Here is a 26,815-nt window from a genome sequence, read left to right on the forward strand (position 1 = left end):
CTAGAGCAAGAAAACGCGAGACTTACACAATCGAATGAGAGGCCATCAGCTGAGTTAAAGAAAATGAAAATTCTTCTCACTAAGCTAACCAGCACGCAATCTTCACAGCCAATGCCTCAGCCAGTTGATGTCCCTGTGGCTGAAAACGTGGGGGACTCGAGAACCGCGAAAAAGAGGGCAGTCATGGCAGAACACGTGGAAGCCAACCAAACGACCATGTCAGATATGAAGGAGGTGTTTGACACGCTCAGCAAAGTAGTAGCCAATCTTAGCGAGCAGATGGGTAGGCTACAATCAAGCGTGGCGGCACTGGAAGAGCATATGACTTTGCGCATTACAAAGGTCGAAGCATATCTGCACAACACAGCAAAGCCTCCTCATGCACCAAGCTCACCCCTTCGGCCACCAATACTAGTGGTACCAAACCTGTCGACAGGTGCAGCATCAGGCTCTGGCCGCCCATGTAATAACCATGATGGCAGCGCTACGTGAAGCATTTCGTATCTGGCAATGGAACTGTAGAGGTTACCTTAAAAAGAAGGCAACCCTGCAGCAGTATATCAGGAGCAGCCAAGAAAAGCCTCATATTATATTATTACAAGAGACCCTTTCACCGCAAGCAACGTTGCCTGGATTCCGGCCTGTAATAGGGGATACTGAAGGGAGGGGAGTCTGCACCTTCGTATGCAACAAACTAACGCACGTAACCCACGACCTCAAGATAGAAGCAGGCCGGTTGAAACACGTCTTGGTAGAGATCGTGCCGGGTACCAGCAACCGTCAGAGCATTTTCATTCTTAATATATACAGCAGTCCAAAGGAACAAAAGCAAGGGTTCAAGACGGTTCTAAAGAAAGCTGTTAATATCGCCGGGGAATGTCCACTCGTCATAGCAGGTGATTTCAACGCCCCTCATCATGCATGGGGTTACAAGTACAACACTGGGAAAGGAAATCGACTTTGGCAAAGTGCCAGTGAACTTGATCTCACCCTAATCACAGACCCCAGCCTACCAACAAGGCTTGGTACATCTTGCTGCATGGATTCCACCCCGGACCTTACATTTGTAAGGAACATCAAGAAGGCCCAGTGGATGAACCTTGCTGTAGACCTAGGGAGTGACCACTGCATTCTTTGCACTACCTTCTCTGAGGAGCGTAAAAAGCAGAGAGAATTTCACTTCACAGACTGGGATAAGTTCAGGAAAATAAGGATGGAAAGGGAACAAGATGGCCACAGACAAGGCTTGGAGCAGTGGGTCAAACAGATTAAAGATGACATCAAATCCGTCTCCTCCACCATTACCACAGATTTTCCGGTCGAAAGAATGGATAGTCGGCTCGCTCATCTTCTTGAGGCAAAGCAAGCACTACTGAACCGTTGGAAGGGTCAGCGCCTGAACCGAAGACTGAGGAAGAAGATAGCTGAGGTAAACAGATCAATCGAGGAACATTTTCGCGCACTACCGAGGCAGCAATGGGACGAAATCTGCAACTCCGTCGATGGTCAGATGCGCAATGGCAAGACTTGGAATATGTTTAAGCATCTCCTCAACGAAAACACCACCAAAACAAATCAAAAGCATGTTATCGCTCGAATTTTGCATAAAGAAATAGGGCGCACTACAGAACAGCAAGTTGTCCAGCAGCTCGTGCAGAAGTACCTCTCAATCAAAAGAGGATTGGTACCACCAAGTAGACAGTACCAGGGCACGCCAAATCCAGGTCTTGAGGGCAACTTTAACATCGAGGAGATCAGAAGAGCCTTGATGATTTCAACGGCAGGTCGGCCCCTGGCCCGGACGGTATATCAAACAAGGCCCTGCGTAACCTTGATGACGATTCAATTGAAAACCTGAGGGATATGATCAATTCAGCATGGAAAGAAGGCAGGGTGGCAGAGCAGTGGAAGCTGGCCAGCACGATCCTTATTCCTATACCAGGAAAGCCCCCTAACTTGGACAACATGAGGCCAATATCCTTGGCATCATGTATCGGCAAGGTCGCAGAACATGCCATACTGCACAGGATAAACAAGTACTTGGAAGATAACAACATATATACACACAATCTGGTTGGATTCAGGGCAGGGCTATCCACACAAGATGCATTGAAGCTAATCAAACACCAGGTCATTGACAATGAAACCAGAGACGTGAGAGCCATTCTGTGCCTAGATCTAGAAAAAGCGTTTGACAACATCCACCACTCATTCATACTCGAAGCAATTTCCAAGATTGGTCTAGGGAAAGCCTTCTATGACTACGTATGGTCCTTTCTTACAGATCGGAAAGCCGTGATGAAGATTGCAGATATCGAGACCGCAGCAATCGAACTAGAAGCAAGGGGCACGCCACAAGGGGCAGTGATTTCACCAATGCTGTTCAACATTGCCATGATTGGACTGTCAAAGAAATTATCGAGCATTGAAGGATTGAAGCACAGCATCTACGCAGATGACATTACCATCTGGTGCACAGGTGGAAGCGAGGGGCAGATTGAGAGTGGCCTGGAAGAGGCGATTGACACCGTAGAAGAGTACCTTCGTCCTTCTGGGCTCAAGTGCTCCTCGAGTAAGTCAGAACTTTTACTGTATAGGACTGCACGCCGGGGACCGAAACCCAGGGGATGGAAGCCGTTAAACCAGATAGACATCCACCTCCGTACAAATCAAGGGGATTCAATCCAGAGGGTCGACTCCGTCAAAGTCCTGGGCCTGCTGATGGAGTCTACCGGCACTAACAGCAAATCTATAGCCAAGTTAACTTGGAAAACAGACAGTGCGGTGCACCTCATACGCAGAGTGGCCAACAAAAGAAATGGGATCAAGGAAGACAACCTCATCAGGTTGATGCATGCGTTTGTTCTAAGCCACTTCACGTACGAGGCAGCAATGCACAACTGGTCAAGAGCAGAGTCCGAGACACTGAATGTGCTCCCCAGGAAAGTTATCAAAAAGGTCCTGGGCCTACCCATACATACCAGCACCGAGCGTCTGCTTGAGCTTGGCATACACAACACGCTCGAAGAAATAGCAGAAGCCCAAGAGAGAGCACAGTTTGCAAGGTTATCTACTACAAGGTCGGGGAGAATGATCCTGCAGGAGCTGGGCCAACACCCAATAGCAATCAGACGCAATTACAATGATGTCCCTGACAACATCAGGGAGACTATCATGGTATCTCCTATACCGAGAAACATGCATCCAGAACACAACGTCTGAAGAAGAGTAGCGAGGGCCAGGACTATACTTCGTCAAGTCTCAAACGAGGAACGAGGGGTCGTATTTGTTGACGCGGCTTCCTACGCCAATGGGAAAGCGTTTGTGGCAGTGGTAGTTGATGGGGCTGGCCATGTCGTCAAGTCAGCGACGGTCAGGACGAAAGACCCAATCATTGCGGAACAAGTGGCCATCGCCTTAGCACTCAAGATGGATAACATTGAAGTGGTCTACAGTGATTCCAAGGCAGCACTACGGGCGTTCGCCAAAGGGACGGTGTGTGAACAAACGCTGAAAATACTGCAAGGCAAGAACATACCACATCATCTTTTGAGTTGGTTCCCAGCTCACCTTGGACAAATCAACGATTCCCCTCCCAATCTCAATGAAGCAGCACACGAAACGGCGCGAGAATTCTCCAACCGCGCCTCCCCGGGGATGCATTCTACCGGTGAAGGGGATAACCGGGAAATTCTTACAACATATAACGAGCTCACTAAACATTTCTACCTGTCTAGAAGGATTTTCCCTCCACCTCACAAAAATCTAACCCGGCCCCAAGCACTTACATTAAGGCTTTTGCAAACGCGGATGTACCCTACTTTGAAAATGTTACACATCATGTACCCTGACCTATACCCAAGTAATCTTTGTCCACATTGTGGGGAAATAGCTTCATTAGAACACATGATCTGGCAGTGCATAAAATTTGCTCATTTATCGCACATCACCTCTGCCAGATGGGAGGCGGCAATCCACAGCTCGTCCTTGGCAGATCAGCTCTGGGCTCTCCACCAAGCCCGCGAGGCGGCTGAGGAGCTTGGCATCTCAGTCCCCACGTGGGAGCTGCCCGCAACACAGTGATCTGTGTTTTGGAGGACCAAATAAAAGTTTATCCAATCCAATCCATGATGCACTCGAGGCCGTTTCGCCAGCTACAGATATACCAAGTTTGGTGTTATGTGACGTCAATGAATGACGAAAGTATATGACTGGTGCAAACATAATAATCATGATATGCGTGTCATGTAAAAACATGACAACATACTACCCTCATAGCCTTCTCGCGGCCATTTCGCTAGCTCTACATATACTAAATTTGGCATCACGTGACGTGATTAGATGACGAAGGTAAACAACAAATCCAAACATGATAATCATCACACAGAAGTCGTGTACGGCATAATTTACCTCCACCTCCTAACGTTGTGGTGATTTGAATGTCGCATATCAACCTTCCTCATTCGTGCTTCACATATCATCAATTTCCACTGTACGTGGGATTTGCCAATTTTTTGTGCATTGCGTTATACTGTAATGCAGCGTTATAAACGCCACAGTTCTTGGAATTGCGTATGTGTGCCTTGTCTAGTAAAAAGGCACAAATAAAACATCGAAGTGTTGTTATGGTGCCTTATATATGTGTACTAATTGCTTTTAATTGACTATTGACGAAGGATGAGCACTACATCTTGTCAAATAATGGTGGGGTTTTGTGTTCTTAGGGGAATTTTTACCGCGGACAAGCAGACAAAAGTACGCACAGACCAAAATTTTGGCGTCGAAGGTACCCAAGAAAGAATATTGTCTTTAAAAGAGAAGACACGAAAGTGGCTGCGGGCTGCGCGCGATAAGGTAGTAGAGCCATCCAACCACGTACATCGCAGGGAGGCCTCCGCATGGTAGCGCCACGGTGTCTTCGCGCCCAATACAGCGAGCGGCCCAGAAGACCAATTGCCCTCTCGAGATACATCACCCAATTTAAAAACGTGGACGGCGCTCCACAGCAAAACGGTAGAGAGATGAAGAGAGAGAGAGAAAGAGAGAGAGAGAAAGGGTCACCAACCACCCCGCAAGTGCTTTGAGAACGCCGCTGCTTCGTAGTCCCAGTGACCCCTGAGGAAGCAACCAAGTTGGTTCTGAAACGTCTGGTTTCTTCACGTACCATTGGTTGGAGTTTGATTCATTTCTCATGTCATGATTTAGATTTCATGGTATTGCTCCTGTTGCGTTCATGTCATGTTCACATGGAATGCTTCGAAATTGGTTTGGTAGGAGATGACTGCATGGCGAACGCAAGCGACATACCTTAAATGGAAATCATTACACGCGCGGCATGTAGCGACATGGCTACACTCCACACTCATGACACGCTCCCTGCCATTTTGCTAGCTTCACAATACCAAATTTGATATTACCTTACTCAAACAAACTACGAAGGCACGTGACACATCTAAACAGGATAATTAAGACATGTGTGTCATATAACAATTTTACCACATACAACACTCACGATTCACTATCAGCCGTATCGCTAACTTCACATATACGAAATTTGGTATTACGTGACGCGAACGGACGAAAAAAGCAAATTACATGTAGAAACATGACAATCATGACATGCGTGTCATGTAATGAAACATTATTACAACATGCCACGCTCATGATGCGCTCGCGGCCGTTTCGCTATCTTCAGATATACCAAATTTTTGTATTACGGGATGTGAAAAGATGACGAAGGTGTGTGACTAGTGAAAACAATATACTCATGAGATGCGTGTCATGTAACAACATGACTAAATGCCACACTCTTGATGCGCTCACCTGATGCTAAATTTAGTATTACAGGACGTGAATGTATGAAGAAGGGATGTGGCTGATGCAAATATGATATTTGTGAGATGCGTGCCATGTCACACATGACTACATGCTACGCTCATGACACGCTCGCGGCCGTTTCGATAGCTTCACATATACCAATTTTCGTATTACGGGACGCGAACGGATGACCAATGTAGATGGCACATCGAAACATGATAATCATTACATCCGTATTGTTTAAAGAATGACTACATGGTACGTTCATAGCATGTTTGTGGCCGTTTGGCTAGCTCCACATATACCAAATTCGTTATCATGCGACGGTCAATAAACGACGAAAGTAGAAGACCCATCTAAACATGATAATTTTAGTATAGACGTCTTGTACAGCATACTTTACGTCCGCCTCGTAACGTTGTGTGAACTTTAAAGTGATATATAAGCCTTCCTCGTTCGTGCATCGCATATTATCGATTCCCAGTGTACATTGGGTCTGCCAGTTTTTATTATACCGAAATATTATGGCTTGGTATTAGTGCTAGGATATGAAAAAGAACGCAGTTTTTACCTGCTTACTGTGTTAGTTTTGTGGTCCGTCTTTGCAGCCGCACGTAGATAATATTGAGGAAGGGCCTGCTATTTCGAGGCTCGTCTAATACGATCAACACTCGATGTATACAACATTTCTGCACTAAGTTTATGTTTGTTATGATAAACTTTCTGAAAAGACTGTGGGGCCCAGTTTATTTGAATCATTTGGAAATCTCAGGTGGAGCAGGAGGGTCTTTCTTGAGAGTAAGTACCACTATCATTGGTACCAATGAACACGAGCGTGTCGCGGACATGAGATACGCTAGGACATGCGGTTGGTGCCGGAAGAGGCGCGTGCTCTATGGTGTAATGAAGCATTGTAGATGGAAAGGTACAGAATCAAAGCTCCGGGGGCATCGAAGGGCGACCTAACTTTAAGGCACCATACTCTACCACTTGTAATGTTGTTTATTTCACAGCGGGCGATGACTATATGCAATGGCGCGAGGTAAGTCATAGCACCAACTCCCAGCAAGAGAGCTGTTTTTTTTCTTCAGAAAAGCACTAAGCAGAATGATCAGCTAAAAGGTACAGAAGCGGATGATTCATCGCAAAGTTTCATGGGTTCACTACAGTAGAGTTATATTTAAAAATACAACATATTAAAAGCGCTGTGCTATGAGCTCAGCATGAAGTCTGCACTACACTGAAACAGATCTGTCGGATGAAGTAATACAATTAATTATTAAGAATATCTGGAAACGGCATGCCAGCAGCATTAAGCAAGTGCTGCATTCCGAAATAGAGTGTTTGCTTCCTGCACTTTCTTAAGGGCTTTTATATGATAACTTCCGTAGAGGCTGACATCAACTGTAGCGCATATACCATCTGTAAAAGGTACTTACCTGCAAGCCTGAACCATTGGCTGATGCTGCCATACACGCTGCAAGGGAAGCCACCTCGTATGAAGTAGAGTACATATCAAGACAGCTGTGATGGCTCATCATCCAATATTACGCAGGTTCCGCTGGCGAAACAGCCTGCCTTACTGGTCATCTTGTCACTCCTATGTATGATCAGAAGCGGCAGCACTTCAACGCATTCTTGTAACGCACTTATGGCACGAGGTTTAGAAATTCGCATTTCTTTACTGATCCAATTTACCCTACAATATGAAGCGCTTTTCACAGGATCTAGCCTCATGGTTGTGGGAAAACGGTAAAAGGCAGCTTAAGTTTGGCAGCTAAACGTACCGCCGAGTATTTCATCGGTTATACCGAATGAATCTGTTTCTTAAGAGCTGGTTAATTTGTTTGTTACATTGTTAAACAGCATTTTTGTACTATCTATGAGGTGTCATACCCTTTACTATTTTATTACTTTTCAAATCTGTCAGAACATATAATTCATGTATTTCATTGATGCATATCAACGTTTCTTCTAATTTAACAGGCTAATCTACGATATCAAAGCGTGGTGCAGCCGAGGGTTCAGCTGGTACTGGTGGGAATCACGGTGACTAAAAGTGTGAGAGAAATAACGCCTTTTATGTGTGCTTTGTATACTAGTCACCACAGTCTCTCAGTGAGCTCATGCAAAAGCACTGACATCCATTGTATGGTTGGTGCCTAAAACTACGCTAGCACGGTAGCTCTGTAGAGATGAATTTAAATTCCATTATTTTGCTCAGTGCGCATAACACAATCAATCCAAGATGCAAGCATTCTTTCTTTATGTATATTGAATTATTATAACAATAATGGTACATGAATAGAGCGAAACAATCCCTACGATTATTGATTTAAATGCAGGAGATGTCTCCACAGTTAAAAAGTTGCGATACGGAAAAGCAAACTAACTTTTCCCTTTCTTTTCTCCGGAACAAGTGTATGTAATCACTATTTTAGGCACCAGTAGGTTGAAAAGACTTCCGCTTATGCACTTGCAGTGAATTACAACGGAAGGTAAATAGGTGCTTGAAATAAGCGCTGTCTCGGCGCACTTCCATCGTTGAATGTGGTAAAGACCACTTTATTTAGACTGCACACGCAACGTGACGTAATAAATGTATAGACTTGTTTCCGTAGCTGAACATTTCGATGTCGTTATATCGAATATTTTTGAATATGACATTATTGCACCTATTTATAAAACCCAAATGACAATATAGGCTGCCACCATCGGGGTTGCAGATGTAATTCTGAACTGCTGCTGGAACATGGGGCGTGTTGCAGAGAGGCTAAATCCAAGCAGCAGCATATTGAGCATGCATAGTTGAAAAGAGGACCCATAGTAGCGCATGTTCCTAGAAGAGTGTCCCAATTCCACACATGAGGAAAATGTCATGTTTGACAACTTCACAATTTGTTCAGTGTGTTTTTAGGTTGAATTTAATCATGCCGCATGGATTACTAAAAGCATTTTTTGTGTATCTGAAAGCTGGGATGCATTATTATTTTGAAGAACTCCTGTTCACCCATTTAATATAGTCATTTAGCTCTAGTAATGATGTTTAATTGATTGAAATGTCCTAATAACTGTCCAAAACATTGCCTTTCTCATTGTTAGGAGGGCTGCCACTACAGAATATAAAAGGGCATATACCCCAGTTTGCGGACTTGATGCACAATTATGGAGTCATTATATATATTGTCTGGAAGTTCAGACGTGATTGAAGGGAGTATTTTGCATGTCTAAGCTGAAGCTGTTCGTTCGGCTAAACTTAGAACCAGTAAACGGAAACTCAGACTACAGCGATATACACTGTCTCTGATAGCGACGAACAGAGCATCGGCCATTCATCAGCTGACAAGTGGTGAAGTGCGTCGGCATTCATACATGCACATTCGAGCATTCCAGCGTTATCGCTACCTGCCTCTTAACGTAGAAACTTGGGCAAGTTGGTACGCATAACAGAATATAGGAACAGCGAAATCTGGACGCATTTACAGCGCTACTACGGAAGAAAAAAACAAGCATTAAAAAGTGCGTTGTTCCGCTTAATCAGCAAAGTTTGCGTTGAACATAATCTTAACATATTACTGTACTACAGCGCTGAAGCTTCTCGAACAGTGTAGTCGTGGTGTGCGGTGAACATTACATACAGTCTCGTGGGGTGATAACAAAAGTTGAGGAAGGAATGTGGCATTGTACCTATCTGAAAAAGGCATCGTATCAATGCTTCATCAAATAATGGAAGCGCAATAGTAAAGTAACAAAAAACAAATATAAGTGCATGTTCTCAGGTTCGTGCATGAAATGGGTTAAGGTGCAAGACTTGCACGACTTCAGGTCATGCACACCGCGGTTGAGAGTTCATGATTCCGCAGGGGACAACCTCGCAGTCGCTCGAGTGAGCCGATAGGTCAAACTAACCTGTATGGCCTGAAGTACCGTCGCAGAAGTTTTTCAGTGAGTCTAAGCCGGCATATCGGCGTCCACACCCAAACGTACTCACCGGACGAGTATTCCACGAACTTTCATTCAGGGCGGCTCGACGTGGTATCCTGAGTCCTAATACGCAGGAAGTCGAGCTCACGAGCTTTTTGGAGCGCTGAAGGTAGACGGTGATGTCAAAGTTTTTTTGTCTGCAACGTTTGGCAACGTGGTATCGAACGTCGTGGCCGGCTTTCTTCCGAAGACCAAATGTATGGAGGCACCTGTGTCGCCGCTTACACTGCCTTGTTGTATGCGAAGGTGACGTATGGTAAGATGGCACCACACTTTTTGTGTTCGACGTCGACGTACGTGGCCAGCATGTTGGTTATAGTCCTGTGTAGCCGCTACGTTTGGTCATTGATCTGTGGGTGGTACGCTGTCGTCCTGCGTTCACTTATCTGGCTGTAAGTCAAGATCGCGTGAGTTAGGTAAGCAGTAATGTCGTACATCTGTTGATTATGAAAACCTCTGCAGCACCACGACAGCGGACGATGTTCTGGAGGCAGAACCTTGCTGCCTCCATGCCGCTGTCTTTGGGCAGCGCCCTTGTCTTGACATCGAGGGTGAGGTAGTCAATAGCTACGATGATTCACTTGTTTCCGGAAGTGGACGTCAGGAACGGCTCCAGTAGGTGCACACTGATTTGCTGGGATGGCTGCTGAGGTGTTTCGATGGACTGCAGAAGTCAAGCTGGCTTAGTTGGCAGTGCCTGCCGTCGCTGAAAGTCTCGGCGGGTTCCTATGTAGTGGTGAACGTCAGCAGTGAGGCAGGGCCAGCAGTACTTTTTTCTGTATCTTCGCTAACGTACGGGAAAGTTGAAGATGTTAAGCCGTCCGGTCATCATGCCGAGCATCCAGAACTTCTCCACGTAACGGCATGTGCACTAGGGTGAGTTAGCTGGCCCGATGTGGTGGAAACGTTATCTCGCCGAGAATGCCAATCCGCAAAAAACAAAGGCGCATGTCCTTACTTTAATACTTTTGAAGCAACGACAGCTTTTTCCTCAAGGTATTCCGCGAGGCCCTGGATTTCAGGGTCAGCTCACTGTCATCAGGGAAGTCATCGATGCTTAAGGTTCCCAAGGAGTAGTTACTGTTGTTATCAATTTATGGTGGTGGCTTATCGGGGCCACGAGACGGGCAGTCGGCGTCAGAGTGCTTTCGTCCGAACTTCTAAATGGCAGTATCATAGAATTCTTGAAGTCTTAGACTCCATCATGCAAAACGACCTCAAAGGTGTTTCAAGTTTCGAAGTGCCTTCCAATAAGGTAAGGGTGAAACTTTGACGTAGCCCAGATAATAGTGCTACACGCATGCTGACACCTTGTGGGAAAGATGTGCGTGTGTGTTTGGCAAAGACGACGAAGGGTTGTCTCCACTCGGTGGCTGGTCAACCAGTCACGCCATTGCTGCTGGTTTGGAAAATACCTCATAAAGAGTCTCGTCGATACGGTGTCTTTTCTCTTCCATAGCATATTTGGTGTAGGCGGAACATTCCTCGTCCTCACCACGAAGCTTCGCAGCGGCCGCACCATCCTGTCTTCGGCCATGGCTTCTATAGACAACAACCCATCACCCCCTCAAACTGGAGCGCCAGCCACTACGTACCTTGCGATGGGACCCCCTGTGATTCCGGTATGTTCTTCACTCAACCTGACCTTTACGTTGTAGGGCCATCATCACCATCATCACAATCATCATTTCTCAATCACCGCGCCGCGCCTCTCGTGCAGCTGAGGCTAGCTCGAGCTGCGCGAGGATTAGAACGAGCTCACGCACCTGGCGCGTCAGACGTCGACAGCCACCGCGGCTCCGCTTCAGGCGTGGAATAAAGTGGCGAAATCAGCACGGCCCCGTCTGCCGCCTTCGACGCCGTCTCACGTCTCTCTTCTCTCGCCGCTACATTGGTGACCCAGAGAACACGCCCTTCACCGAGCGGCCCGCGGCCATGTTCTCGCAACTCTGCCCGCCAGTGCCGCCGTTCCAATCGACCTACCCCAAGGTATGGTTCATGCAGCTCGATGCCGTTCTTGCGCTGAATGGCGTCACGGACCAGCCGCTGATGCATGCCATTCTTCAAGACGCCCTTCCGGTAGAGTTGCGTCATCTCTCTGGCACTTCAACCTCCAGCCAGCAGCCTTACGATGACCTCTGCTCTGCGGTGCTTGCCAGCTATGGCCTCACCTACCACCCGCTGCCGTTTACCCGCGACTCTCAGGTTTCCCCTGCGTCGCAGCGTGCTGGACCCTCCGGCCCGAAGCTCTCATCTGACTGCAACCTAACTTCCCCGACAACGTTTCACTTCACCTTGGGTCCGGCCACTAGCGCAGTGAGTCTCCCACCGGTCACACATCCGATGAAGAGGGCAATGAGAAAGATGCCGCTACTACACCAAGCAAGACTGATGATGCTCTACTGCAGACAAGCTTTCAAGAAGAGTTGTCGGAAACTGAAACTCAGGTGGGCTTGCTGCTGCCGGACAACGACCTCGAAATGACTGTTCTGGCCAACGAGTTCCAGAGAGTCATTCTGGACAAGAAGGCCGCCTTGGTCGAGCAGTGGCTACACCAGGGTTCTTCGGGGCTGCCCACGTCACCGCAGAAGTGGGACGCAGCCGACAGCGGTTCCAGCGCCTACCACACGGGCGGATCGTCATCAGCTTCCCCGCCCAACCTCGAGCTCGGTGGGAGGTCCGGTTCCCTGCTGTCCTTAGCAGGTGCCCCGATGTCGACACCCGTCAATCCTTCCCTGCCTCCCATGACGAGGACCGGCGCCACCGTAGGGTCCACGGGACACGGTACGGGACCCACCGAGAAAAAGTCAACTCAGATGCGAGACTCCGACATGCAGAACCTGACGAGCTGCGAGTCCTGCCGGTGTCACCTAGACTTAGCCACGTCGCCGCGACGACTGCCCAAAACAGTGAGCGAGCCAGCCTGCGTCCGCCGTGGCTCTTCGGTTCCCGACTACGCCTCCCTCTACCCGACCATGTACAAGAGCAAGCAGAACCTGCAACATACCATGTGGTTGCAGCAACATTTGTTCCGTGAAGCCCTGGCGCGACGTAACGGTCGCGTCCATGCGACAAAGTCGTCGTCATCTTCTGCTCTCCCCACTCCAACGTCGATCAAGAAGGACCAACTGGTCTCAGCCACCACTGGAGATGGTGAACACGGCGGTGACGAAACGGACCTCAAGTCCCAGTGGAAGGTGAAGAGGAGGGCCGACGGGACGCGGTACATTACCAGGAGGCCTGCCAGGACGAAGCTGCTGAAGGAACGCGAGCAGAAGATCCTCGAAGAGCGGAGCGGTCTGACGACAAATGACGACAACCACTCGGAGTTGAAGACTGGAAAATACTGGACCAAGGAGGAGAGGAAGAGGCACCTCGAGAAGGCCCTTGACCATTTTTCGCCTTGTCGTTGGTACTCGCTATCAACAAAAGTGCCCCTTCATCACGACCCTCGCCCGCTCCTTCCAACAGCGTGCCTGCGTAGCCACCCTCGTCCGCTGCGCCATTCCCAGTGTCGCTCACCAGAGACCCGCTGCTTACCGATGGCCCATCAACGTTGACAACCTGGACTTTCCAAATGAACACTTTATGGATTCTCGTTCATGTATATAGCTTTTGTCACTATCTTTCTTTTTTTTTTCATATGCCTTCAAATCGCGCAAAGAGCTAGGGGGGGGAGCCCTGTAGTGCCATCATCACCATCATCACCATCATCATTTCTCATTCACTGCGCCGCGCTTCTCGTGCAGCTGAGGCTAGCTCGAGCTGCGCGAGGATTAGAACGAGCTCACGCACCTGGCGTGTCGGACGTGGACAGCCACCGCGGCTCCGTTTCAGGCGTGGAATAAAGTTGCGAGATCAGCACGGCCCCGTCTGCCGCCTTCGACGCCGTCTCACGTCTCTCTTCTCTCGCCGCTACAGCGTCGACTACTGGCTCCGTATGTACGAGCGCGTTAGCAAGACTCACCGATGGGACCCTACCATGATGCTATTCAACATAAACTTTTACTTGGATGGCACTCTGCGTGTATGGTTTGACACTCTTGACACCAAGCTCACCAGCTACTACATCTTCAAGGAACGACTACGCGGCATATTTGCGGACTCGTCCGGTCGACAAAAGGCCGTGCGACGAGAATTCGCCACATGGTGTGCAGTCACCAACCGAGTCCCCTGTCTCATACATACATGACGTGCTTGCGTTGTGCCGCAATGTGGACGAGCAAATTACCGAGAGCGACAACGTGGGTGACATACTCAATGGCATTGTGAACGACGCTTTCAGCTTGCCTATGTACGAAAACATCACGACTGTCTATCTAATATTTAAGGGATGCCGTGACTTCGAAATCACCACAAACCGCCGAGTTCTGTCTAAGTTTTTGCGGCTTCCAAACACGGCTTTCACGTCAACGTGCACTGGTCTCGGTGCAACACCACCCTTACATAAGAATGTTACACGCATCCGTCGGCGCGAGCATGGGGTGGCCCTTCCGGTGCCGTTTCATTCACTTCCACTTGACCAGAATACCGTTGAAACACCTCTGGTGGTCTCCATTATTCACGCAGTCGTGAGGCGAGAAATTTCTAACGTTGGTATTTCTGTCACGTGCTCGCTCTCCCGATCCGACTACAGACCGATGCCAATGGATGCACCGGATACGCCATGACCTATATTTTCAGTCCAGATCCCGCAATTCGACAGAACAGAGAACAGCAAACGACAAGCCGATCAGCTTCCACTGTCACCGAGTTGGCAATGTCTTCCACCACTGCCACAGCACTTACCCCTCCCCCCCCCATCCTGTTGGAGCAAATTTTCTTCTCCTCGCCCATATGCAGACCCCCTTCGGTATTCGCCCAGCCATGAACATCATGGTTCCGACGCACCTAACAGCCGCTCTAGCGCTCGTTCACCGTCACCGCAACGCCGCCATTTTCCGGCGCTCTAACCCTGCCGCTGTCCATCGCCGACTAACTATGGATTCCCCCGGATAGAAAACTAGATCATGTGGCTCCTGCAGGTAGTGCTGCATGGCGTGCAACTGACTCACATTCTTTGTCGACGCTCCCTACTAATAAGAACTTGCTGGAATTGCGTGTGGACGGTCTTTTTTTTCACGGCTTGTGTTGACACTGGAGCTCAGGAGTCTATAATGAGTGCTCGTCTCTGTCGCCGCCTCACAAATGTACTCACACCGGCCGCAACACAAGCCGTCCGTGTCCCGATGCTGAAACTGTGGCCGTCATTGGAATGTGTACCGTCGGATTAGCCTTGCCGGTCGCTATGTTCCTGATTTATTTACCGTGCTTGATAATTTCCCTCTTGACCTCATCTTTCTGATCGACTTCTTATCAGCGCAGTCTGCCCTGATCGGCTGTTCCACCGGCACTTTCTATTTAGAACTCCTTCATCTTCCAGACTCTCACCAAGAGTTGTCGAAAAGCTACTGTACCAACGACTTGTGTAGGATACCACGAAAATCGCTCAAATTCATTGAATTGGCAACAAGTTCCCCCGTTAGTTAGGGTGGTCATGTCATCACACCTATTCCTGATGATATCTTATCGCTCGACCAGCCACCGACCTTCAGAAGAAAGACGTGACTTCAACAGGCAGTTCCACTCAAGCAGCCACTTTATCTTAGCTAATCACACTCTTGACGACTCCCCCTATATCGGCCTACTTTGAAACGTTCGATCCGACAGAAGTCCGAACTAATTTGAGTGCTCACGGGATCGGAGCCATGCTAGCCTAACGCCAGCGGGGACATGACCGAGTTGTCGCCTACGCTAGCCACCATTTCACAGCAGCCCAGCGCTACTATTTAATTACAGAGCATGAATGTCTTGCTCTCGTTTAGGCAGTCACGAAGTTCCGCTCATATTTATATGGCCCGAATATCTCTGTAATAACGAACCACCGTGTGCTGTATTGGCTTTCGCCACTGAAGGACTCTACTGGCCGGCTTGAGTGCTGGGCTCTACGAATGCAAGAATATACCTATACAGCCCCGTACAAGTCGGGGCGCCTACATCAGGACGCAGGCTGCCAATCCCGCTACCTGGTCGATGAATGGAGCACCATTCCTGACACCGACACCAATATTGCGTCTTTTTCGTTTCGCAACCAACCCGCATCGGTGACGAGCAACACGGTGATGCATGCTTGCGTGCTATAATTGAACGCCTCAAATCGCTATTTTCCGACAGGTGCCATCGCTCATTGTTCCTCCACAATGGCGTGCTATTCTACCGTAACATCTACCCAGATAAGCCAGCCCAGCTGCTCGTCATTTCGAAACACCTTCACTCGGCAGTTCCCCACGAACTTAGTGACCTTCCAACTGCTAGTCATCTTCGTGTGCCACGCAACTATGACCAGAATTACAGACGCACTGACGCTTCTTTTGTCCAGGGCTTTCACGCTCAATTAGAAGATACGCTGCGGCTTGTGATAAATGTCTGCACAGGAAAACACCATCGACGCTTCTCGTCGGACACCTTCAACGACTTGACATGTCGTCAGAACATTTCTTCCACGTTGGCTTAGACATACTGGGCCATTTCCCCTTGGCTTCTCTAGGCAACAAGTGGATAGCGGTGGCCACAGACTACGCGAGCACTACGCCATCACACCAGCATTTCCAAGGAGCAGCGCCACAGATGTCGCCGACTTTCTTCTACACGACGTGTTTTTGCAACAAGGAGCTCTACGCCAGCTGCTTACAGACCGTCGCCGCACCTTTCTACCAAAGACCATACCCGATACCCTACAGTTATTTCAAACGAGGCACAAGCTCACTACGTCGTACCACCCGCAGACAACGGGACTCACGCAAAGTCTGAATGGAACACTTAGAGACATGCTTGAGAAGTATATTTCTTCCAACGACTCTGACTGGGACCTTGCTTTGTCATACGCGACATTTGCATACAATGCTTTTCGCTATGACACTGCTGCTTACTCTAGATCGTTTTCTGTTGTTCGGCCGAGAACCTTCATTACCCCTAGATATAGTCATTCTCTCTACTGCGATACCGACCAGCGAATATGGCCTTAACGCTATCACTCGGGCTGCCTATACACGTGAAGTCACCCACACTTGCTCTCTACCCTTTCAAAAGAACCAGCGGCGCTTGCCAATCAATGGCACCATGACGTGCACTTATTACCCGGTTTAGTGGTCCTGCTGTGGTCCCCGATCCGTCAAGTTGGCTTGTCGGAAAAACTTCTTTCTCGCTACACAGGTCTAAACCATGTCATTTGGAGGTTTGTCCTGTGACATAGGAAATCGCCCCTGCTGCCTCATTGCCTTCAACTGCTCCGCAAACCACCGATATCGTACATGTGGCACGCATGAAGTTTTACCACTCTCCCGCTTAAGTTGACATCTAGATGCACCGAGACGGCGCTTTTGCCGCCGGGGGTTGTGCTACATGCATGTTGACATTTTGTGGGACGATGCGCGTGTGTGCCTGACCAAACGGACTTACGGTTGTCTCCGCTCGGTGGCTGGTCAACCGGTCACGTCCCTGCTGCTAGTTTGAATTACGTTCCATACATGCCTCCTTAATTCGGCGTCTCTTCAACGGATAAAGGCAATTTTTTCTGGTGTCGATTAGTTACCTGTGCCTTCGACAGCGAAAAGCTAGCATACCTGATAACCGTTTCTTGTCCGTTAGTCTTCTGCAAAAGAACCATACCGAGACCTAGGCTACTAGCGTTGGTGTGGATTTCTGTATGGGCGAATTAGTTGAAATGTGCAAGTACCGGAGTGGTCCGCAGGCATCATTTTAGTTTCTGAGATGCTTCATGTAGTTCCGTTTCTTATTTGAATTCGACGTCAGCCTTTTTGATGTCCGTTAGTAGCTGCCTGATCAGTGAGATATTCTTGACAAAAAGTCTCTATATGGTGCACAAGCCAAAAAATTAGCGCACGGCCTTTTTATTGCGGTGTGGCAAAACTCGATGACAGCAGATGTTTTCTGCAGATCTGAGCACATTCTAGTTTTGCTCATCACATGACCCCAAAACAGGTGTTCATTGTACGTGATGCGACATTTCTCTAACTTCAGGGCAAGTTCGCAGCTCCTGATTACTTGAAGCACGGGTTCAAGGTGTTGGAGGTGTTCATCGAAACTTAAAACACACACACAACGGGGTCGTGCAAGCAAACGAGGCAAGTCTGCCTCGTTTCCCTCGAACAGGCCGTGCGGTGTTATGAAGTCAGTCATTTCTCAGTCTCTCTCATTGACTTCGATTTGCCAATAGCCGGTCTTGAGGTTAATGAAAAAAACGTACCTCGCATTGTGGAGTCGATCTAGTGTGTCGCCTATCCGTGGGAGCGGGTACACGTAATTCTTCGTGATTTTGTTCAGGCGGCGACAGTCTACGCAGAAGTGTTGAGTTTTGTCCTTCAATTGCAACAGCAGTGACGCCCTTGGTCACGTTGTAGGCTGAATGATGTCGTCGCGTGGCATTTCACCAACTTGCTTCTTCGTGGTCTCGCGTTCTCGCATCAGAAACCTGTACAGGCTCTGAAAAAGTGGCTTGGCACTTCTTTTGCGATTCTATATTTTGTGACAGGGGTACATGGAATACTTGACGACCCCAAAAGCAGTTCTTGTACTTTAAAAACAGGCTTCCGAGCTGTTCTTTTCTATGCATCGGATGGCTTGAATTAACTTTAAAGTTGGTTGAAGGGAATAGATTCGACAGTATTGCTGAGGGTGAAGGCGTTGCTGGCTTCCAGTGTTCCTTCAATACAACAACCGTCGTGCCTTGGCTCACGTGCTTGTACTTCTTGCTTAATTTGTCAGCATCACTTTTTTGTTTCTTTTTCGCATCTCAGCTGTTCTTCAGGTGAAACAAGTTCCATGGTTGATTTACAGGTGCTTCTCCTCTATAATGACGCCTTGCATGTCTGTTGATTCTTGAGTGCCGACGGGAAATTTGACGCTGGAGTGAGGAGAAATGGTGACTCGGTCGTGCAGCACATTCAAGGCATGCTTTCTTGAAGGCGTGCGCACCGGAAGTGCTTTTTCGGTGGATAGTGTTGCGGAATTAGTACTGAGGCCGATGACGACTCTATAGAGGCTTCAGAAGTACTTACCAAGGACGAATTTCTCGAGGAATGCTGTAGTACGACGACGTTTGCGGGATTAATCTGTCTGGTAATGGCGACTATGGATGTGCAAATTCCTGTCGCGTAACTGCTTCACCTCCAGGTGTACGGATTTCGGAACCTTGCAAAGGGACCCTGACTTCCACTTGGCGGCGAATTTCCCTCTGTTAACGGAATAGTCTGCTCCAGTATAAACTAGAGCTGTGAAGCCGTCGATGCGAAGGTAGAGGTCGCTAGTTTTTCACTTCGCGTTGAAGTTTTATCGTGGCATCGGATCTACGTTAGGGCGGTTTGTACCACTGCTTCAACGTTTCGTTGTCAAGTCTTGTTTTGGCCGCGAAATTTGATAATTGATTGATATGTGGGCTTTAACGTCCCAAAACCACCATATGATTATGAGAGACGCATGGCCGCGAAATTTTGACAATAGAACTAGGTTGAATTTGCAGTGGGTTTGTGAGGTGTCGTAGCGGCAGCGTCATCGATGGCGGAGGATCTTTGGCAGTTTGTGGTACAGCAACCTCCCCTCCATCAGTTGCTGCCCTTAGTTTTACAAGTATGGGCTAGGGGACCAGCCCCGGTTTAGGCAAGTGTATGGCCAGTGGTGGAAGGATGTTTGACGGCCAATTGACGCTGAACGGGACGATTATCTGGGTGCTCTCTGCGCTGCTGAGAAGTAGTCGGAGATTTCCCGTGGTGTTTCGCCCCAAAGAAAACGCGAAATCTATGGCGAATCCACGCAGTCCTGTTGCACAGTACCATCTGCAGTCACCAGCAGTGTCTGCAGGTGTGGCCTGCTTCTCCGTAGTGGTAGCGAAGAGGTCGGCGGTCGCGAACACGGTACACGCAGGTGGTCCTCAGAGCATTGTGCTGGGTGGTGGGTGGACGGTATGGCGTTGACGGCGGTGGTGGATGGTGGAGGAATCGGGGCGTTGCGGCTTCTTTGTGTGGGCGTGAAGGTTGTGCGTAGCGTCAGGGTGCAGCAGCGAAGCTCATCGCTTGCGGCTGAGGCTGTTGCGGTTCTGCGGGTTCGAGAAACTGGTGGATTTCTTCTCTAACAATGCCGGTGACTGAAGCGACGTGGGGCTCGCACGACCACATCTTTCGACGAAGTTCTCGTACCATGGCTCTTATAATCTTGTAAAGACCAGCTGAGCATAGCGAGTGAATGTCTCCATAGCCTGGCGTCTACCAATGATTGAATTGGTGTGTGCGCCTTTGCTGCGTCTTTTCTAACGTAGTCGCTTCTAAGAGGAATTCCTTGACGGTCTTTAGCAGGTTTCCCATCAACTGTGCGAAGAGTTCTTGTTTCACCCCTCGCATGAAGAACCGAACTTTCTTCTCTTCAAATATTTCCGGGTCAGTACCGAGGAACAGACAGGTCGTCTTTATGATGAAGACTGTGACATTCTCGTTTGGAAGTTCTACCCATGTCTCCAGCAGAAAGCAGCCCTTCGTGGACGATTGTCGTGAACCTGTTCAGGAAGGCGCCACGGAAGGTATCGCAGGTTTGAAGTTTTGCCTCCAGATTGTAGTCTAGGTCTTTGCCACGCCTTCAAGGTTGTAGTAGACGCGACGCAAGTTTTCTTCTGTGTTCCAGTAGTTGAGGGTAGCAACTCGGTTGTAGGTCTCCAGCTCGGTCTCCAGGTCTCCACTAGGTGATGCATGAAAGTACGGTTGCTCTCTGGGTGGCTGCATATTGACCCTTAGAAGAAAAGCAACGGCCGTCATTGTGATGGTCGTCTGAGTCGCCACAGGTTTTGGCTTGTTCGGTGGGAGCCCATGCTACGGGAGTAGTCTTCCAGTCGGCAGCTGGTTCGGCTGTCTGTGATGAGGTCAATGTTTTCATCACGGTTTGGAGGGGGCCTTTGGTACATGTGCCGAAAAGCACCTCCACCAGACGCCACGGAGACAATGCATGAGCGAAGAGAACAGACTGTTTGTCTAAGATGTAACGGCTTATTTGCCCGAAATGTGGCCGGTAAACGAAAACTCATAATAGAGCGATACACGCTGGCACTGAAAGCGGCGAACAAAGCATTGGTTGTTGATCAGCTGACAAGCGTTGAACCACTTCGGCAATAGTAATTATGCCAAGACATATTACAGCGTTATTACTTGCCAACCCATAGGTTTCATACTTACCTGTTTGAGGTTTACGTAAAAAATTTTTTTCTTTGGTTTTCTCGCTAAGCGAACATCTATAAATTTGACGACTGTGCCTCTCAACAACACTTTTGAAGAAGAGGGCAGAGCATTTCAAGGCGGAAAGCTCAACTAAATGTAGTTTTGCGAGTTTGAACTGTCGGCGTGCACATCGTATAATATATATTGTAGCTATGCTGTAGTACACAGGCTTGTAAAACAAACTTATTTATTAGGGAGAACTTCTGCCCATCGGTTAAGACAACTGCAGAGAACTGCGAGTCCGTCAAACTCCAAACAAAAAATTGGCCCCGTATATGCATGTTATTTTGCAAATATCGTTGAAAGACGATAGTCTTGCGTGTGGAAAGAGTGGAGAAAACATTTATTTATTTCATGTTCTGCGCAAGAAAAAAAATGAATGGTATTCTGGTGGCGCTGCCTTAGAATGCCTCGAGCATGCATCGGAGGCGAACGAGCACATCAAGTAACGTTACACGTGAGACAAGAGCGCCATCTGACAGTTTTCTTGGAAAACGAAGCACGTGTCTCTGAGGCGGGTGTGCCCGTCTCAGAGGTGAAAAGGCGTAGAACGCAAGACGACGGGTAGGTGCCACCACCATCCCGTGTTACCAAAGCGTTGGCAACACTCGTCTTTTCGTACAAGCATTGCATGGTCAGCGCAGCGTGATAAGTGCTATGGTCCTTAAAGTTACTTATGAATGCCTTTTCTAGTAAAAAACGCACATTCATATTATATACGTGTGTTGTTATGGTGCCCCAGACATGTGCAATCTTGCCCCGCCGCGGTGTTCTAGTGCCTAAGGTACGCGGCTGCTGATCCGCAGGTTACGGAATTGAATCCCGGTTGCGGCGGCTGCATTTCCGATGTAGGCGGAAATGTTGTAGGCCCGTGTGCTGAGATTTGGGTACACGTAAAAGAACCCTAGATGGTCCAAATTTCCGGAGCCCTTCACTACGGCGTCTCTCGTATAGATAAGGTGGTTTTGGGACGTTAAACCTCACGTATCAATCAATCACGCGCAATAATTCATTTTTATTTAGCAATCGCACAAGTATGAACGCTGAATCTTGAGCAACATTGGTGGCCGCTGCGGATGGGGCCAGCCATTTGAAATACCTGGTGCTGTTAAGAGTTGAAAAGCAGACAAATAAATAGACAGATCATAATTTTTGCGTCGAAGGTCCCCAAGAAAGACTGTTGTCTTTAAAAAAATTCCCGAACACCTCTTCTCTCTCTTCACCAGAAGGCCCGAGCGCGTGGCGCATACGAACTGGGTATAGCCCAGTGCTCCTGCCAACACGGTCTCTGCGTGGCACGGTGACGGGCGCTCTATTGAAATGCGGACCCGTGACATCTTGGCTTTGGACTCGAGGGAAGCGTTCAGGCGATCGACGAAAAGTATCTCCACCAGATGTCGTGGGGTCATGACGTGAACATAGAGAGCAGACTGCAGGTCGAATAATAAAGCGTTTATTTTGTCCTCATAAAGAGAAAGTCAGATTACAGCGAGACACTGGCACTGCTAGTGACGAGCAGAGCGTCAGCTGTCGATCACCTGGCAAGCGGCGAAGTGTGTCGGCATTTATACACTCATCATCAAATATTCTAGCGTTATCGCAATCGCCGACGTAAGTTCCAGAATAATTTTTGAGTTCCTTAAGTGAACGTATATTGCACAAAATGATGTACGGCAGTCCTGAAGCTTCTAGCGCATTGAAGGCGAGGTTCGCGCTGAGAATTACCGACAAACAAAAGGGCAATAAAATACCTTGATGATAGAATATGAATATATATATATATATATATATATATATATATATATATATATATATATATATATATATATATATATATATATATATATATATATATATATATATATATATATATATATATATATATATATATAATCAAGTAGATCCTCCGTGAGCGGTGACAACGTGGTTTATTTCGACGTTTCCGCCTGGAGTCTGGCCTTCATCAAGATTGTGGGTGCGGTTTGTTGCTGATCAAATTTATACGATCTTAAATCAGAGGGGAAGAGAGAGAATATATATATGCAGTGTCTTATCAAGGTCTTAACACTGCGGCTCGTATTAAGGCCGGCGTTATTCGTCTCTTCCGCACCAGTCTCCACCTCCTTTGGCATCGACTGCACCACGGAACAGCCAAAAAACGAGACGCCGCTCGCCTTCGCCCTTCCGCCATTATACTTCTCCACTTCGGCCCGCCTCATTCTTCTCTGATATTCATTCGGAAAACTGAATGGTGCTGTTTGTGGAGGAAAAAGTGCATTCGAAATTAGAACTGAAATTCTTCCATCAGGCCCGTGTAACATGGTCTCTGTGGAAGTGAAAGGAGTGCGAGTCGATGCTTTGGTGGACACAGGTGTGACATTGTCTGTGATACGTGCTGATTTCTTTGAATATTTAAAAAAAGTAATGACACCTTACGATTGCCCCACGTTAGTTGCTGCTTGGGGGAACGTCATTCACCCTTCCGCGTTTTGTACTGTGTGTGCTTTCATCGATGGCATCCACCATCATGTCCAGTTTGCTGTCCTGTCCCGCTGCTCTCATCAACTAATTTTAGGGTGGGATTTTCAATCATCTGCTTCCACGGCGTTTTGTTGTGGACAACTCATCGTTCACCTCGCTGACACCGACTACATGCCTGACGAAGACAATCAGAAGCCACTTCGCCTGGTTGTGGCGAAAGACATCGAACTGCCATCAATAGAAAAGCAAATTGTCAGCATTATGTCCAACGTCATCTATCATGGTGATGTATTGGTCTCACCGTCACCACATTGCGTTTGTAAAGGTATAGTTCTTCCGTCCGTTGTTGTTCGTTTTTGCAATGGCTCTGCACTTGTCACAGCTGTCAACTCTGCACCGGAGAAGATCTTACTGCCGCAGGGCACTACTGTGGCCCATGTTGCCGACTTTGAGCCTGTATTTGTCACGCTACTTCAGGCCGTCGCATCCAAAGACCCTTCCCCCAGTGAGCATGTTTCTTCCTCCGCCTTTACCACCGCTATCAGCAGCGACTTGACATATTCACAGTCGCAGCAGCTTCTCACAATGTTACAGAAACATGCAAATTCTTTCGATATTTGCTCGTCTAAGCTGGGCCACATTAATACTACAGCACATTGAATTCAAACCGTTGGGACATTTATCGTACACCGCCGACCCTACCGCGTGTCTCTAGCTGAAAGAAAAATTGCAGAAAAAAACGTTGCTGACATGCTTAAACGGGAAGTCATCTGTCTCTCATCTAGCCCTTGGTCGTCTCCTATTGTTTTGGTCTGTAAAAAGGATGGCTCTGTGCGTTTTTGCGTGGACTACCGGGCGCTCAATAGGATCACACGCAAAGACGTGTAGCCTATGCCACGTATTGACAACGCCCTTGATTCCCTACAAGGCGCGAAATTCTTTTCAAGCATAGACTTGCGTTCTGGGTGCTGGCAGATCCCCATGCATGAAGACGATAAGGAGAAAACGGCGTTCGCAACCCCCGACAGGCTATATGAATTCAACGTGATGGATTTCGGGCTCTGCAACGCACCCGCGATTTTTGAGCGCATGATAGATACCCTGCTGCGTAGCCTGAAATGGAAAAGTTGCCTTTTCTACCTGGACGACATTATTATACTTTCGTCAACGTTTCCTGAGCACCTAGAATGATTGGATCAAATTTTGACATGCCTTGCCTGACAAGTTCTGACATGCCCTGCGAGCACTGACGTCTCAACCTCGGCTCTGCCACTTTGACGAAGCCGCACCGACAATCCTCCATAGCGACGCTGGCGGCCTTGTTATAGGAGCGGTTCTTCTACAACACGACAAGTCTCCCCTAGAGAAAGTTGTTGCCTATGCCAGTCGCGTACTCACCCCCGCCGAAAAGAACTACATGATACCTGACCAAGAGTGTTTGGCTGTGGTTTGCTTGGTGCAGAAGTTCCGTCCCTATCCCCACGGCCGCCACTTTACAATCGTTACGGACCACCATGCCTTATGCTGGCTTTCTAGAGTGAAGAACTTGTCCGGACGCTTGGGTCGGTAGATACTACGCTTGCAGGAGTACGACTTTGACATAACTTACAAGTCAGGTAGAGAACATCAAGACGCCGACGCTTTATCTCGCTGTCCGCTTCCAACTACCCATATCAGCGTTGAAGAGAACTCAACCGCCACATCTACCAAAGTTCATACGCTCGCTTCAATAAGGCAACCTTTTTCGGAAGACGGGCCAACATTTATCTCCCGCCAGTGGTCCGATTCATACTGTAAACGCATGGTGGACCAACTTTCGGGATTTTTTCATCCATTAAACGCGTGACCTCGTCGTAAACTCCTGCACTTTACGCTGGACAATGGTGTTCTCTACCGCCACGTCTACCACCCTGACGGTCAGCGCTGGGTTCCTGTACTGTCACGCTCTCTTCGACTTCCGGTGCTCGAAGCCGTCCACGATGACTTGACTGCTGGTCATCTTGGTTTAAAAAAAAACTCTTGACCGCATTCAATGACGTTATTACTGGCCTTGCCTTTCTTCTAGCGTAGCGCGGTACATCGGTTCCTGCTAAGCATGCCAGCGTCGTAAACTCCCCACGTCTGCACCTGCTGAACCTCTACAGCCACTTACGTGCCCTTCAATGCCGTTCGAGGTTGTAGGTGTCGACCTTTACGGGCCTCTTCTCATCACATCTGCTGGCACACGATGGATAGTGACCGCCATGGATCACCTGACACGCTACGCTTAGACTTCCTCTGTTATTACAGGCTCAGCTGTGGAAGTTGCAGACATTATTCTTCACGCCATAATCCTGCGTCATGGGGCTCCTCGTGTACTGCTTAGTGACCGCGGCAAAGTGTTCCTGTCACGAATGGTAAATGAAGTACTGTGCGCTTCTGGAATTACCCACAAAACAGCTTCAAGCTACCACCCTCAGACAAATGGTCGCAAAGAAAGATTTCACCAAGCCCTTGCTGACATGATGCCCGTTTAAGTCCAACCCGACCACAAAAACTGGGATATTCTTTTACCATTCCTGACATTCGCTTACAGCACCGCCTTTCAACGAACGATTTGCTACTCAGGACTTTACCTCGTGTACGGACGCACCCCGACTACCTTTCTCGACGTCTTCTTCTTTAACAGCCATGGGAATTCATGTCAGTCTTCTAGCGAAGAATACATGTCCCGCCTGGCCAACTCTCGCCATCAGGCTTGCATCAGTACTGAAGCGAGACAGCACGAGCGGTAGATCATCTATGGCGCATCCCATCACGTTGTGCCTTTCCAACTTGGTGACGAGATGCTGCTTTTGACACCTATTCGCACTCATGGTCCCTGTGACAAATTCCAACCACGCTTCATCGGGCCATACATTGTTTTAGAACAGACTTCGCCGGTCAATTATCGTGTGACAACACTCGTCGCCCCAACATACCGCCGCTACTGCAGCACAGAGATTTTCCACGTTTGTCGCATGAAACCTTTCACGATACGTTCCCCGTCACTTTGACTTACGGCGGCCAAGGTGTCTGCTTCCAAGAGGGGGATTAGGGTGGGCGTTTGTTACTTACATCGTTCTCATCCCTGCATGATCACGATCACCATCATCCGCTTGTCTCTTTGTCCTATTGGCTACTCTGGGTCATTATTATCGTCATCGTCTGTGTACTGGCTCTGCCCGTTCATTTTTTCG

The 26,815-nt window shown here is 48.3% G+C and overlaps 1 pseudogene; it reads left to right on the plus strand.

Moving 5' to 3' along the window:
• Positions 1-26,815, plus strand: part of LOC119169775 (venom metalloproteinase BumaMPs1-like) — a 254,793-nt pseudogene that overhangs the window by 118,819 nt on the left and 109,159 nt on the right.

Source organism: Rhipicephalus microplus, chromosome 2 (assembly GCF_043290135.1).
Source record: "Rhipicephalus microplus isolate Deutch F79 chromosome 2, USDA_Rmic, whole genome shotgun sequence".
Classification (NCBI taxonomy): Eukaryota; Metazoa; Arthropoda; class Arachnida; order Ixodida; family Ixodidae; genus Rhipicephalus; species Rhipicephalus microplus.